The sequence below is a fragment of the Herpailurus yagouaroundi genome, unplaced genomic scaffold (genome assembly GCF_014898765.1).
Source record: "Herpailurus yagouaroundi ecotype Mexico unplaced genomic scaffold, PumYag 28, whole genome shotgun sequence".
NCBI lineage: Eukaryota > Metazoa > Chordata > Mammalia > Carnivora > Felidae > Herpailurus > Herpailurus yagouaroundi.
Genome location: NW_024412376.1, coordinates 108166750 through 108182772, shown reverse-complemented (window position 1 = coordinate 108182772; position 16023 = coordinate 108166750). Strand labels below are relative to the sequence as shown.

The 16023-nt window shown below is 39.6% G+C and overlaps 1 protein-coding gene and 1 pseudogene across 2 annotated transcripts in view; one reads left to right on the top strand and one right to left on the bottom strand.

The window, feature by feature from the left end:
• The window catches only part of MTHFD2L (methylenetetrahydrofolate dehydrogenase (NADP+ dependent) 2 like), a 150476-nt gene that overhangs the window by 96288 nt on the left and 38165 nt on the right, over nt 1–16023 (top strand). The window lies entirely within an intron of this gene.
• Nucleotides 1–16023, bottom strand: part of LOC121039885 (40S ribosomal protein S3a-like) — a 38797-nt pseudogene that overhangs the window by 13888 nt on the left and 8886 nt on the right.

Here is a 16023-nt window from a genome sequence, read left to right as displayed (position 1 = left end):
GTTTCATGAAACTAGTAATTACTACTTCTGGTAATTTCAATGGAGAAACAAGTCTCTTGCTAATTCAGGATATACCTGAACTGGAATGGGATCAATTGAATGAGAATCAGCCTTTCTCTTCTCCTAAGTGCACAGTGGGAAATAAAATATCTTCTGTATCATGTGGTGGTCGTATTCAAACTGAGGCATCATCTCCAGTCACTGCCTTAAACACACACCCTAGACTAACAATCTTAAACTCTTTTCCATTTCCTTAAACCTATGAAGTTCATTGGAAGTTCATATTTGTTTGTAGAGCTGGGTACCTCTCTTTAGAACAGCTTTTCTCACCCTTTTGCCTTACACACTTCAAGGCATCTCAGAATCATCACAGTCCACTGGAAAATAAACCTTCACTACCACAGGCAAGGGTAGAGGTTCCCTCCCTGATTGATTTTCCTCCACATCCTGCACATTTCTACATCACAGTGCCATATTCTGTTACAGTTGCCTGACTCTCTTGTTTGATCATGAACCCCTAAAAACAGACCATGTATTTTTCTTAATTTTTGAATGATAAGCATCCATACAGAGCATAATGCATAACAAACCATCAATAAGTGTCTGTCAAGTAAATGAATGACAGGCAAATAAGTGTATTATATGCTGGGAATAATTAATTAGTGAATATTTTATGAAATATTTATATCCAAAGTCTTCTTAGGGAGGAGATATTCATAACTCATATTTTGCATGTGATATCCAAATAGTCATATGTTTATCTTGGGTCATACTCCTACATGCATACATATACATTCTTATGTACCACATCCCAGATCTAAGAATTCCTGACTTTAATTCAGTGCCCTGGCTGTTTAGAATTTTCTGCAGGTTTTTTTGTTGATGTTGTGCTTCTCGACTTTGATTTTGGTTGGTTAAAAATGGTTTAGGTGCTGCTATGTAAGAAAGTACTCTCCTGAATATAAGTCAGATATTTGGGGGGAGTGCTTACGTTCTTGGGTTGTCCAGTTACCACAACTCCTGCGATCTCCCTAATGGTTGAAACTATGCCCACTGACATTCCATAGTAAATGCTCAAGTATTTCCTTTGAAATACATGAGATCACTAATATAGCACAACATATGGTAAGGTGAATTGCATAGTACTTGCACTTAACCTATATAAATTTTTAAAGCAACAGAAAGAGTAAAAAATATGAGTGAGAAATAGTATTTTAAATAATGCAGGCTATATTACTTGGCATTCTATTTAATTAGGTTATGCCTAAGAGTGAACATAAAATAGAAATATGAATATGCTCTGCCTTCGTACAGTCTCAGTTCCTATGTGTCTCTTAGAACTCACGCATCATGCTGCATTATATGTGAGTTTTGAGATGAAAGATATGGTTTATTTTTCATTCAATATGTTCCCTAAACCTGAGCCAGCCATCACCTCTGTTATCAACCAGAGAAACTGATCTGATCAAGTACTGGAGAGAAAACCAGTCATGTTGGATTCACTGAGAGGCAGTAGATTGTTTTCCAGCATAGTACCCTTAAATTTTTTTTTCATTTTAAAACCTACTTCTCCATTAGGTAAGATTTTTCTGTATGTATGGGAAATTATATTTCTGCATATTTTATGACTTATATGTTATAGATGCTGTATATATTATAGTGTTGATAATATAGAAATTTTTAAAAAGTTTATTCATTTTGAGAGAGACAGAGACAGAGACAGCATGAGTGGGGGAGAGGCAGAGAGAGAGACAGAGAGAGACAGAGAATCCCAAGCAGGCTCTGCCCTGTCAGCACAGGGCCCAATGCGGGGCTGAAACTCACAAAGCCATGAAATCATGACCTGAGCTGAAACCAAGAGTTGGACGCTTAACCAACTGAGTCACCCAGGTGCCCTAGATAATATAGAACATTTTATGTAAAGAAATTATTTGTATGATTTTCTGGACGATAATGGTGCATTGAGTACATGCTGAAAGTCACCCTATCCTATCTGCTACAAGCTCAAACATCAGAGCAAAACATTTTTTAAATTAATAAACATAGTTTTTCTAGAAAACAAGAAAGAGAGATCTCTGTAGACTGGAGTAAGTATATTTCCCTAAAAGAAACAAGCAATGGGGAACAAATAAAGTTCAGAACAGTCTGAGCTATGAAGTCAGTCCATAGGCAGGAAAGGGTTGGGACCCAGGTGAATGCTGGGGAAAAGGCTCTGGCATCTTTATGCCCACACAAGTTGTGTACGTAACTCAGGGCCACACGTGTGCAACTTGTGTAAAACTGCGTGCTGGGAAAGATGCCACCTGCTTTCTACTCTCTCAGCTGAGCTTAGGATAGCAGTACCTCCTGCCATTTAGCTTGGGTCTCTTGTAGCACAGCTTGTATAGATATGGGAGTCTGGAGCTGAGCCTTAGCAGGAGCAAGTCTGGAAATGGAACTTGAAGAGTGCAGCCCTGAGTGCCAGGCTTGCAGGGGAGTCAGACTGCCAATAGAGCCTATGCAGAGGCCACCACAGACTTGATGTAAGAGATGCCCTAGGAGGCCCTCGGAGGAGATATCCCATGGAAAATGACTACATAGGCACTTCACAAAGACAATATGAACAGACAGCAAACTTGGTGAACAGAAAAGCTGACAGTGAGGAAAATAGGCATATGAGCACAACCAAAAAAGGACTTCAAAATAAGCACTTTTTAATTTTTTAATGTATTTATTTTATTTTTGAGAGACAGAGAGAGCGAGAGCAGGGGAAGGGCAGAGAGAGAGGAAGACAGAGGACTGAAGCAGGCTCTGTGCTGACATGGGGCTCAAACTCACAAACTGTGAGATCATGACCTGAGCCAGAGTCAGAGGTTTAATTGACTGAACCACCCAGGCACCCGCAGAATAAGCACTTTTGATGCCATTAGCAAGATAAGAGACTATAGCCATGAGAGGAGAATGAAACTTTAAAAACAAGAATATGGGATTATGCAACAAGAACAGATAATTGTGAAAAATAAATTATTAGAAACACTGAAGATAAAAATATAGTTATTGAAATTAAAAATAAAACTATAAAAGTAGACTGAATACAGCGAACATAGCAGAAAAATGAACCCACTGGGATAATAAAATGAACTTATCCCACAATTTAACACAAAGAATTAAAGAGCTAGAAAATATGGCTTGGAGTATGGCTTATAAATTAAGAAACTCCTCAAGGAAAGGACAGTAGGCATAATGTAGACAACATCTCAAAGGAAGATTGATAATTTTATGAATCTAAAGACAGATAGGAGTTTGAAAAAATTTGCTAAATGATGAGAAATATTAAAGCACAATATTTATACTTAGACACATAGTATTAAAACTTCAGTACATTACCGGGGCGCCTGGGTGGCTCACTCGGTTAAGCGGCTGACTTCGGCTCAGGTCATGATCTCGCGGGTCCGTGAGTTCAAGCTCCGCCTCGGGCTCTTGCTGACAGCCCAGAGCCTGGAGGCTGTTTCAGATTCTGTGTCTCCCTCTCTCTCTGACCCTCCCCCATTCATGCTCTGTCTCTCTCTGTCTCAAAAATAAAATAAATGTTAAAAAAAAAAATTAAAAAAACTTCAGTACATTACCAATCCTAAGATTTACAAGGGTAAAAGAGAGTATCTACAAATGAACAAGGATCTGACTGAAGACTGATTATTTATCAATGGCTTTAGATGCCAGAAAACCATAGAGTAATATCTTCAAATATTTTAGGAGAAATAAATGTTTTAATTTAGAAATTTGTACCTAGCCAAACTATCACTCAGAAGTGATAGTGAAATAAAGAAATTTCCAGGTATATTAGGACTCAGAAAGTTTATCTCCTTTAGAGTGAGTCTCCCAGACAGTAGTAGAAGATAAGATGTAAAAGTGAGCTCTCCTCTAAAAATATGTCTGTCTGAGTGCTGACTGTATAAAATAACATTAATCATTCAATTTAACATGGTTGATAAGTTGGAAATAAAATTTCCAATCAACAATATTACAGGATTTGCGTGGAGAAAGATTGTGAAGGGTGAGTAAAAGTATGGGACCAAGAAAACCACATCAGTTCAGATCTTCAGAGTGTCTGGCTCTTCTTTGAAACTCACTGTCCCCACCCTCAGGTCTGGAGGAGTGGCTCAGAGATTTTGTCTAGGGGGAAAGTCAGGCTGCAAGAACAGAGAGCAACATAGTTCTTTGTAAGGGAAATGACTTTATCTGGAGTGACTGTAAGGAAGTTCAAGCCTAAAGGCACTGTTAAAAATTGTGGAGATTTTGGTGGTAGACAACTTGAGAGGAGGCTGATAGTCCTTCAGAGCAACTTGTTAAACCACAGATCAGCTCTATGTTTAATGGAGAAAAACAAGGAAAAATAAAGCAAAGAGAACACCTCCTGCCAGTAGAACAAAAGACTGGCCTCAAAGATTATCCCTCTAAAGAAGTTTAAATCTAACTGAATCAGACTGTAGAGCAATTCATTCCCCCAAGGTATTCTTGAGACAATGGAGCAATCAATTGACAATTAGTGGAGCCCACAAACTGGGTATGATACCAAGAGAGGAAGACTGACTAAAATAAATTTATAATCTGTACTAGAATACACCAAAATTTTCATGGACATATGTAAAGTAGTCATTAGGAGCAAAGTTAGGGGCAAGAAAAGAAAAAAAAAAAAAAAAAAAAAGAGAGAGAGAGAGAGAAATGGCACAGAAAATAACACCAGAAAATGTTTCATTGTGTGTAACTATGAGATTGTGAAACATTTTATAATAAAAAATATATAAATAAATTTATGCCACTAAATTTAAAACCTAGATACTATTTTTAAACCTAAGGGGGAAAAATGGCCAAAACTAACTCAAGGAGTAGGAACTCTGATTAAGCTATTAAATATTTAAAAAATAGGGGCGCCTGGGTGGCGCAGTCGGTTAAGCGTCCGACTTCAGCCAGGTCACGATCTCGCGGTCCGTGAGTTCGAGCCCCGCGTCAGGCTCTGGGCTGATGGCTCGGAGCCTGGGGCCTGTTTCCGATTCTGTGTCTCCCTCTCTCTCTGCCCCTCCCCCGTTCATGCTCTGTCTCTCTCTGTCCAAAAATAAATAAATGTTGAAAAAAAAAATAAAAATAAAAAAATTAAAAAAAAATAGAAATGGTAGAGTTCTTCATATTAAAAAATATAAGTAGTAAATGATTTTGAGAAAATTTCTATCCTTTAAAGAATGCATAATTGTGTCTTATACAAACTGATTTGTGGGAAGAGAAGAAAGGGAAAGGAGAAGAGGAGAGGAAATTTAAAAACCCAGAAACACACACATATACATGTATGAAATAAGGTATGGTCATTAAACACTGAGGGAAATAATTCAATATAATAGTGTTAGAACAATTGACTTCCCATTTAGGAAAAAAAATTCCAATTAGATTCTTATCCTACACTCTACGTAAAAATTAATTATGGATGGAATAGGAGAATAAAGTAATAATAATAAATAAAATAAGTTATTGGAGAATTTAACAGGAAAATATCTTCATGAGTTAAGAGCAGGTAAAACTTCCTTGGAAAAGATACACACAAACACACAGATACAAACAGAAGTGAAAATCAGCAAAATCTTGACACAATTCAACACATTACATTTTTAAAACCTATAGAACAAGGTGCCCATTAAACGAAGTTAAAATACAAGCATTATATTGTAACAAAATACTTGCATTATAACCAGCATATGCAAATACATTTTTAAATTTTATTTATTATCCAAACAAAAGGCCTCACGTGTTTATCACTAAACCAATCTACTATTGCAAAAGCATAGAAATAGAGGAAAATCTTATTCCCAATAAAACATGTTCTATCATCCAGGTAGACGTGATGTTACAGAGTGATATGATAGGAGCAAGGGACCTCATACAGCACAAATACATGTGCCATTTCTTGTGTGATTCCTTATAGACCCAGCTTATAGACCATTCCCATGTCTCCTCTTAGAGTTGTACCTGATTTTATTACCAGCTTCCATCCGAATACACTGGGGAATGCCATGATCCTGCCCTTATTTCCTGGCCAGAAATTGCATTACCCTGAGTCTTATGAGAAGACAATGTAGTGCGTGGGGCCAGTGAGCTCAGGTCTCTCAGAAAGCCCCCCTGTAGCCCATGGTGACAGAAGGATTTACCATGGCAAGGAACAGTCTCATAAATAATTGTTTTAAATGATTATGGGGGCACCTGGGTGGCTCAGTGGGTTAAACGCCGACTTCGGCTCAGGTCTTAATCTTGTAGTTCATCAGTTAGAGCCCTGGAGCCTGCTTCAGGTTCTGTGTCTCCCTCTCTCTCTGCCCCTCCCCTGCTCACGCTCTGTTTCTGTCTCTCTCAAAAATAACTAAACATTAAAAAAAAATTAATGATTATGGAACATACAAAAACCTAGTTTTAAAAAGGTGATTTAGGGGCACCTGGATGGCTCAGTTGGACAAGCATCCAACTCAGGTCATGATCTCACAGTTCATGGGCTCACGCCCTGCATCCATCTCTGCCCTGATAGCCCAGAGCCTGCTTGGGATTCATTCTCTCCCTCTCTCTCTGTGCCTCTCCTCTGCTTGCCCACCTGCGTGCGTGCTCTCTCTCTCAAAATAAATAAATGGACATTTTAAAAAGGTGATTTATAGAAGATGTTTAAATGGTCAGTAAACATGAAAAATTGCTCAGTGTCACTAATAACCAGGCAAATGCAGACCCAAACAAGATGAGACACTTTTTCACACATCAGATTGGCAAAGAATAAAAAATCCGATGATGTTAATTGTTGGCAAGAATGTAGGAAAGCATATACTTGTATACACTGCTGAAGGTGTGTTTCACTTCAGTCACTCCAGAAGGTAATTTGAAAATACTGGTAAATCTCAAAATGTGCATTGCATATGACCTAGATATCTCATTTTTTTTTTATGTGTCTAAAGGGAAATCTGTCTATACATACATAAATGTTTCCTGTTGTTTATTTTAATAGTGAACAACTGAAAATGGCACAAGTGTTTGCCAGTAGAGGAATAGAGAAATAAAATGGTGTGCATACACACAGTGGATGACACTTGAAAAGAATAATCTAGGTTTATAGGTATTGGTGTGAACCTTCCTTACAAAAATGTATTCACCTATAGTCATATAATCATGAGACTCTGCTTCTGACCAAGACGTGGGAACAGGGGTTGTTTCTTGCCTGAGACAACTGAAATACAAAAACAAAAACAAAGAATGACAAGATATATGAAAAAACAATTTACATTCACTAGACATTCAGCAACTTAGAAAAGTGATCCCTGAGACACAGGAAACAAATGAGGTGAGCTCTTTGATTGCCCCATCTGACTGGCATGAGGGTTTCAAGGCTGTGCCATGGGATGGGATGGGGGTGGCCCCGGCAAAGCATGCTGGACTCTCTGAGCAGAGGAGAACGGGCTGAGAGTCTGGGAAGACCATCACGGCTGAGGTTCACAGGACACAATACTAAAGAGCAGAGGCTGCACAGAGAGAGAACTTGGACTTCAGAGGGTCACTCTTAAGTACTCAGGGTGCATGTATATAAGGAAACTATCCATGGCAGAGAAGGTACCACCTGAAAGGAATAGAGAGAATAGTGCCCAGCACCTACATAGGACCAGGAGTAGTACCTATTTCTACTAACCAGCTGGAAAAACTCAAGATTCACAGTGTGTTGGGTAGAACACATAGAAAATCTAGGTAGTTGACATACCTCTAGCCAGACTGATTAGGGGGAAAAAATAGAAAATACAAATGACCAATATTAGAAATAAGAGAGTTAATATAATTATAAATTCTACAGATGTTAAAAGGATAATAAAGGAGTATGATGACAAAATATATGCCAATGAATTTAACAAGTTAGATGAAATGGACCAGTTTTTTGAAAGACATGAGATACCAAAACTCACCTCAAGAAGGCACCTTGGTGGTTCAGTCAGTTGAGCGTCCATCGGCTAAGGTCATGATCTCACGGTTTGTGGGTTCAAGCCCTGCATAGGGCTCTATGCTGACAGTGCAGAGACTGCTTGGGATTTCTCTCTCCCTCTCTGTCCCTCCCCCAGCTCACTCTCTCTCTCCCTCAAAATAAATTAAAAAAATATATATATTAAAATAAACAAACAAAAAAGAAATCTAGAATCTAAAATAGCTGTGTATTTATCAAAAGGATTACATTTATAAAGTTCCTCCCACAAAGAAATCTTGATGTCCAAATGGTTTCACTGGTGAATTTTACTTAGCATTTAAGGAACAAATATTACCATTTCGTCTCTATACCAACTCTTCCAGAAAACTGAAAAATAAGGAACACTTTCCAATTGGCCACCATTACTCTGACACCAAAACTAGACAAATATATCACAAGACAATTACAGACCAATAACTTTCATGAATATAGATGCAAATATTCTGAACAAAACTTATCCAAATTTAATGTAATATATTAAAGGGTATAATACATCATGACCAATTTGAGTTTTGTTTACCACAGAAAAGTGCAAGATTGGTCTCACATTAGAAAATCAATCCATGTAATTCACCATTTTAACAAACTAAAACCAAACAATCATCATCATCATCATCATCATCATCATCATCATCATCTCAATATTCTCAAAAATCACATTTGACCAAATCCATCATTCATTACACAAAAAACCTCTGAGCAGAGTGAGAAGGGGACTTCCTCAACCTGGTAAATAGCATTTATCAAAACCTTACAGCCAACATCATACTTTCCAGTAAAAGCATGAATGCATTCCCCCATATGATCAAGAATAAGGCAAAGACTGCCGTCTGACCACTTAAAAAAAATTTTTTTAATGTTTTATTTATTATTTTGGGTTTTTTTTGAGAGACAGACAGAGCATGGTGGGGAGGGGTAGAGAGAGAAGGAGACATATAACCTGAAGCAGGCTACAGGCTCTGAGCTGTCAGCACAGGGCCCGATGTAGGGCTCGAATTCACAAACCGGGAGATCATGACCTGAGCCGAAGTCGGATGCTCAAATGACTGAGCCACTCAGGCACCCCTAAAAGAATTTTGAAATTTATTTATTTATTTGGAGAGAGAGCACATGAGTGGGGGAGGGACAGAGAGAGAGGGAGAGAAAAAAATCCCAAGCAGGCTGCATGCTGTCAGTGCAGAGCCCTATGCAGGCTCAAACCTACCAACCGTGAGATCATGACCTGAGCCATTGGAAAAAAAATTCAGTGCCCATTATAATTGATAGAATATGCATCCATTTCTAATCTGTGTCTTTCAAGCATTTTAATTACGACCAATTTATTTGTTTTAGTTCACACTATCGCTGCAGAACAATCATGCCAAAACTCAGTGGCTTAAGACAACAGTCATTATTTTCACTCACAAGTCTGTGGTTTGCTGGGAGCCTGATCTGCTGGACGAGGCTCATCTGATCTCAGATTGATTCATTCGTGTATTTCTAGGTTGACTGGCTTACTTATGTGTCGTCAAGTCTCCTGAAGGCTCCACTCTACTCTGGGCTGGAGTGATGTGTTGTAGCTGTTCCATGCGTGTCTCCTCCTTAACCTAGGACCAGCAAACAGGCCCAGATGTGACCTCACAGTGATTGCAAGGTTGCCAAAGCACAAGTGGCAATATGAAGACCTTTGAGGCTAGGTTTTGAACTGGCACATTGTCAATTCTATCTCATTCTATTTGTCAGATTGATTCCCTTGGCCAGGCTTAGGTCCAGAGCATGAAAAATAGACTTCACCTCTTAAATGAAGCAACTGCAAAGTCACATGGTAAGGAGTTCGAATACAGGGGGAATGGGGATAAAGAATCAGGGCCTTTAATGCAATATATAATACATTTCATGACTTAATATATACGTACATACGTATATATAAAATAAGACAAATTTTTATGATGGATTATTTACCCTTACTGTGTGTTTTGCTCTTTGATTGATGCAGTGCCACATCATGCTATGCTATTCCTTTTTTTCAAAAAAAAAAAAAAAAAAAAAAGGCTGATTGCCCCTGGATTGTTTCATGACTCATTAATGGGTCACCACTCACAGTTTGAAAAATACTCTTACCAGTGAGATAGGCTGTGTTGTGTGAATGGATCTTTCTGTCCTTGGATTCCCCAGGAAAGATTTACGTGAGGATTTGCACTCAAATAAAGACAGCCAGGAAGAAAGTAGCAAGCACAAAGCAGTTTTTTAGGGACTGTACGCTCTCAAGGAGGAGAGTCCCGTGTGCCTGTGCGGTTCAGTGGGTTAAGCGTCTGACTGTTGGTTTTGGCTCAGGTCATGATCTCACGGTTTGTGGGTTCAAGTCCAGCTCTGGGCTGGCAGCGTGGAGCCTGCTTGGGATTCTTTCTCTCTGTCCCTCTCTCCGCCCCACCACTGCTCATGCCCACTTGAGGTGGCAACTTCTCTGAGGCTATAGGGGTCCTTTCCTTTTAAGTGAACAGGGTCTCAGGTCAGAGATGGGGCATCTGTAATGGAGGCTGCTTCTAATCACTTGTGGGACCCCTCCTACAGGTTGGAGGGCAGAGTTTCTGACCCTACAAGGTTTGTACAGCAACTGTCGTGACAGCCTTGGGTGGGGGCTGAAATCACAATGCAAATGCATTATAATGAGTCTAAGGGTTACCTTGGCAGAGGTGGAAGAAGAGAGTGCATATTTTATTTTGCACCTGTGGCTCTTGATCTCTTAGCCCTGGGGTCTTGGAAGCCACAAGGTCAAGGTGGGGTGTACCCAAGCATTTAAGGTATGATGGTGTGCCCCCCAGGCTTCTAAAATGTAACCTATTGATCACTGTCCTGGCCCCCAGCTCATGTCTAACTAACTGCCTGCTCTGTCAATACCACATTAAACATAACATGTGCATATACAGTAGCTTTCTCTTCTTCCAATTTTTTTTTTTTTTTTGTCCAGGATAATCTGTGAATAACTTTGGCATATCCTGAGCATGTATTGGGTATTTTCTAATATGCCAGGCCATGTGCTAAGTACTTTATATACATCATTTCATTTACTTCTCTAGCCACTTTTATGAAGTTGTTATTATTTTAGATATGTAGATAGAGAAACTGAGACTGAAATAGGCACTTCTCCAAGGTTCCCTAAGGTTTTATCTGTACAGCCTGGGATTTGAACCTGAGTCTTAGATATTGGCCAAGCAACAGAGGAAACTTGACAAGCACTTAAAATTTGCCGTGGCTAGTATTTTTGTCATGGGTTATCCTAAATATATAGGTTAGTAAAATAGTAATTTGACATATTGTACCATCTGCCACGTTTAATACTCTCTTTATCAACATTTGTCTAGCAGCAAGATTTCTAGAGCAGTACCTTGTGTGGTAGATGAGGAAGAAATGCAGTTTACCTAATTGGGACATGTGGCCGCTGAGCTTCATCTCATCTGGTCCTTGGCCAACTGTCTACACATAGGCTGGTCCTTTTGTTTCCAGTGGCTTTATAACTTTGCTCTAGAAAACTCTTAAAAAGTATCTAAGGCATCTTCCTAGGCTCCTCTTGCATCCATTTAAGAATTTGGGGCCATGACACCTTCTCACCCGCTACCCAGACTATGAGGAAAAGATTCGTTTGTTCTTGGACATCCCAAACCAATACTGGGTTTCTTGCCAACCCTCCAAGACACGGCCCAAGGCACATTCCTTTCCCTTGGAACCTTGTAAGTCTAAGCTCTCATCACCTCTTCCAACTATCCTGATTTTATATTTGGCCCTTTCATTTTCTAGCTTGAGTCCCTCTGTCCTCCTCAAGTGTTAGTCTTTTGAAATCCAGGAGCCAGAGAGGAAGTTCTTCTCTGTTCCCTTTCTTGTCTGCATCACTTCTCTGAATCAATAAGCACAGATTGTCTCAGCTGCTGCTGGAATGCCCAAAGGACGTGTGTAGCAGAAGCCCTGATAGGTAGTTGGCTTTTCTTTTTGTAATACAAGTGCCGAATAAGTTAGGCCCAAGAGCTTTGATTCAAAGAGGCATCCATTTCAAAGATGGCTATCTCAAGTAAACACCTCGCCAGCTACTAGATAAAGAGCCAGGCTGCCTCTCCCTGCCAGACTTCTTTGTTTTAGAGATCTTGGTTGACCTTGATAACTGAGCATTTGGGCTGTTTACATTTTCTCTTCCAGAACTTTGAATTCCCACTCTTGTGTTTTAACTTCACAATAACTTATAACAATAACGCAAATTAACTTCCGATAAAGAGTGAGCCCAGGAAACCCTAGGCCCCTACCGTTGATCACAATAAAAGCAGAATGCCAGGCCTGTGCATTCTCTCCCTGCCCGTGATCTCAGCGTGTGCCCCCTGGTGTGCTATGCAATTTCCAGCTCTTACGAATAATACACTTTTCTTTTTCTCGAAGTTGCATGATGGTTATTGCTGAGGGTGTCTTACAGTCATAATAAAATCCACAAGGGCTCGTCCAGCCACAATATTGGCTACTGACAGGCGAAGACGAGTACATAACAAGACAGGAGAAGGGAAGATTAGCGCTACAGACAAAGGGAATTAGAGGGATTGTGAAAAAACGGTTTGTGTTTCCTGAATGTCGGGTCATTTGTATGCCTTGTCTAGACCATGTGGCCTTCAGGAGCTACGTCCTTAAAGCAAAGGAATTTGTACTCACTGGTTTTCACATTTGACTCTGGGAAACCTAAGGGGCTGTTGGCTGGCGGTAGAGCCCCTCCCTCCATCTGCTCTTTTCAACTGGTACATCTCTCCTCGCTTTGATCATTTTACATACTGAGCTTCGTAAACATTTTTCCTTTAAAGAAAGGATTACAAATGTTTGAAACCTATTTCATTTGACTTTAATACTCTGTCTACAGCATGGTGGTTAGTAGTGTAGACCCTCACCTATTACCCCCCACTGCCCTCCAGTCCCTGCTCATGCCCCGGATGCACCAATGTCTATTTGAAGGGAACAAGGTTCGGTTGGTGAAAGGAAGAGAACATGCATCCAGCCCTCACAGGTTCATTGGATTTTGCAGAGAAAAGATCCAAGGCAGAAGCTAATGGAACTACTTAAGAGTGATCCTGTGAATTTCTGGGAACAAAGGGATTCCATCCTCCTAAATGATCAAGTATGGCACAGAGCAGGGCCCTGGTGGCCCTCAGTGCTGTTAGGAATCTGGCACTGGTCTGGCATCCCAAGAAGCTTTGCAAGCATCCAGAAATTGTTCTTGTTATGGACGGTATTCTAATGATAGGCGTCATAGCCAAACAAACATCCAACAGGAAACAAAGAAACCAGAGAAAAAGAAGATATACTCTGTGATCATTGCCACTGAGTCACTAGTTTATAAATACTTCTTGAGGATTCCTAAACATAACAGGGGGACTTCTGGGGGGAAGATACTGAAGTCCTCTTACTAGTATTATAGGTTCTATTTAGTAAGGATGCATTTAGCTATCATAGGACTGTCTCCAAAGCAAATAATGCTGAAGAAAGTTTTTCTAATCTACAAAGAAACATATACATTCATACAAATTCCACTGCAATTACTCTTGTTATTCATGTAGTAGGACAGCTTCCAGCTGAAGGAGTAATCCACCTGAATAAGCATTTCCATGGTGTTACTTTTATATCTGAAAAAGAGTTCTGGTTTTGTTCCCAGCCTCACCTCTGACTCATCATTGTGAAACTAAGAAATCATTTGGCCTCTCAGCACCTCAAAATCTCTCTTCTGTGAATGAGGATAATGGGTAAACCTTCTCTTGCTTCACTGAATTGTTGTGAAGTTTAATTAGATAATGTTTGCACAGCGCTTTGAACTCTACTAATTAAATGGATGTGTAAATATGGTGCTTCCTTTTATCAGGGTGCCTTGACTGAGCCATTTTATAAAGACTTGAAGATGACCATGATAGTATTCCTAAGGAAAGGATTTTTTTTTTTTTTTAAACTCATGCGAACTCGATTCTGAGATTGTCAAATAGGCATTCAAAAATACCCAGCTGGGGTTCTAATTAATAAGGATATAGCCTCAGACTTGCGCAAAGGGTAATGTTTACGCTTTCATATCAGGGTGAACTTAGCTCCTAGAGTATACTGGTATGCTCTGTGTGTGCTTTAGGTATTGGCATTGTTTGTAAGATGTTATGTTTAGTCATTATAGTTTGGTAAGATAACACTGGTGATTTATTTCATGTCTGTCATATAAGGAATACACAATAACAGATTTGCGGTCACCTAATAAGAAAGCCCTAACTTTTGAAATATCATGATCCTGTGTAGATAACCCATGGGTTAGTCTGCTTATCAATCAAGGAGATTTTCCACCCACAACCGAGAAATCTTAGATAAATCAGAAATCCTCTCACTAAATTTTCTGATGGGACTACTTCCCCCTAAAATAATTATCCCAGTTATTTCTGAAAATTTGTATTAATAATAGGTCTTGTTTTCTGTCAGAAATCTATTCATAGATGGATTGATTGGCTTGGGATTAATTGGCAGGCTTCCAAACCTGCCTTGGGCTTTGGTGTGTAATTATATTTGAAAGCTAGAACTTTTTAATGATGACATTTTAAGTATATAACAATTAAATTTCATTTTTTACTGAATACCCCAGAATAGAGAATTGAAATGTTTCCTCAGAAACCCAGACCGGCCCATATGAGTTTTGAAAACTACTAAGTATCAAGGTGGGAGGTCACGACAGCAAATGCTTCTGTAAATTCCAATAACTGGTTTATTGTACTTACAATGGTTCTTCTGTCGTATGGACTTCAGGAATACATGCACTGATGGACCAGCGTAATGTAAAAGTACTTTGAACTGTCAGAAACTTCGGGGCGCCTGGGTGGCGCAGTCGGTTAAGCGTCCGACTTCAGCCAGGTCACGATCTCGCGGTCCGTGAGTTCGAGCCCCGCGTCGGGCTCTGGGCTGATGGCTCAGAGCCTGGACCCTGTTTCTGATTCTGTGTCTCCCTCTCTCTCTGCCCCTCCCCCGTTCATGCTCTGTCTCTCTCTGTCCCAAAAATAAATAAACGTTGAAAAAAAAAATTTTAGAAACTTCAAATTCAGCTTCTGACTCATATCTTCTGCTCTGTGCTGACAACTAAGAGCCTGGAGCCTGCTTCAGATTCTGTCTCCCACTTTCTCTCTGCCCCTCCCCCGCTCATTCTCTCTCTCTCTCTCTCTCTCTCTCTCTCTCTCTCTCAAAAATGAATAAATGTTAAAAAAATTTTTAAAGAGTATTATGTAAATTTAGATAGAGATTTAAAGAAGTCACTGTGAACCTTGGTGGGCTCAGCCTCATTAATCGTGCCAATGTCATAGAAGTGTCACCCACGAAAACTGTGGCACCTCTTTGAGATCTTCAATTTGGGTTTGAGTTAGACACACAGGTACCAGTCAATCTAAGTCAATATTCAAGTGAACTGTGGCCGCATTATGAATAGGGAGTTTTCCGGGGTTTTAAGAAAGAGACCATCAAAATGTCATTAATCTGCTGGAAAGTCCATATTCAGACTGCATCCCTCCTTATCGAGTTAGCAGGTGTGCTGTCACAGAGGAAAGATTGTACCCCTGCTCTGGGCCAGGACGTGCTGAATGTCTGAGGATTATTAGATACTCACCACCTAAGTAATTCATTTACTCCAAGGGAGACGTTGAATAAAAACGGCAGAGTTCAGGCTAGTAAAGTAGTGCTCAGATCAAGCAAAAGATTGTCCCTTAACAATCGTGAGAACTTTCTCCTTGCGAATTTGAGGGAAAATGGGAGATTGGGAATTTGATTCCTCCTCCTCCTCTTCCTCAAATAACCAAGTACATTGTTTCCTTTCTTTAAGATTTCTTTTTCTCTTCTCTTCTTTTTTCTTTTTTTGTCAATTTTTTTTTCTGTTTATTGTCTCTACAGATGTCTTTACCAAGTGACTCCCTCTTTGTGTTTAATGATTGGAAGTGTCTGATTATTTTCCTTGTAAGGCTATAAATTTATTCCAAGTCTTATTCTGGTTTTGTTCTTCAGCCCTT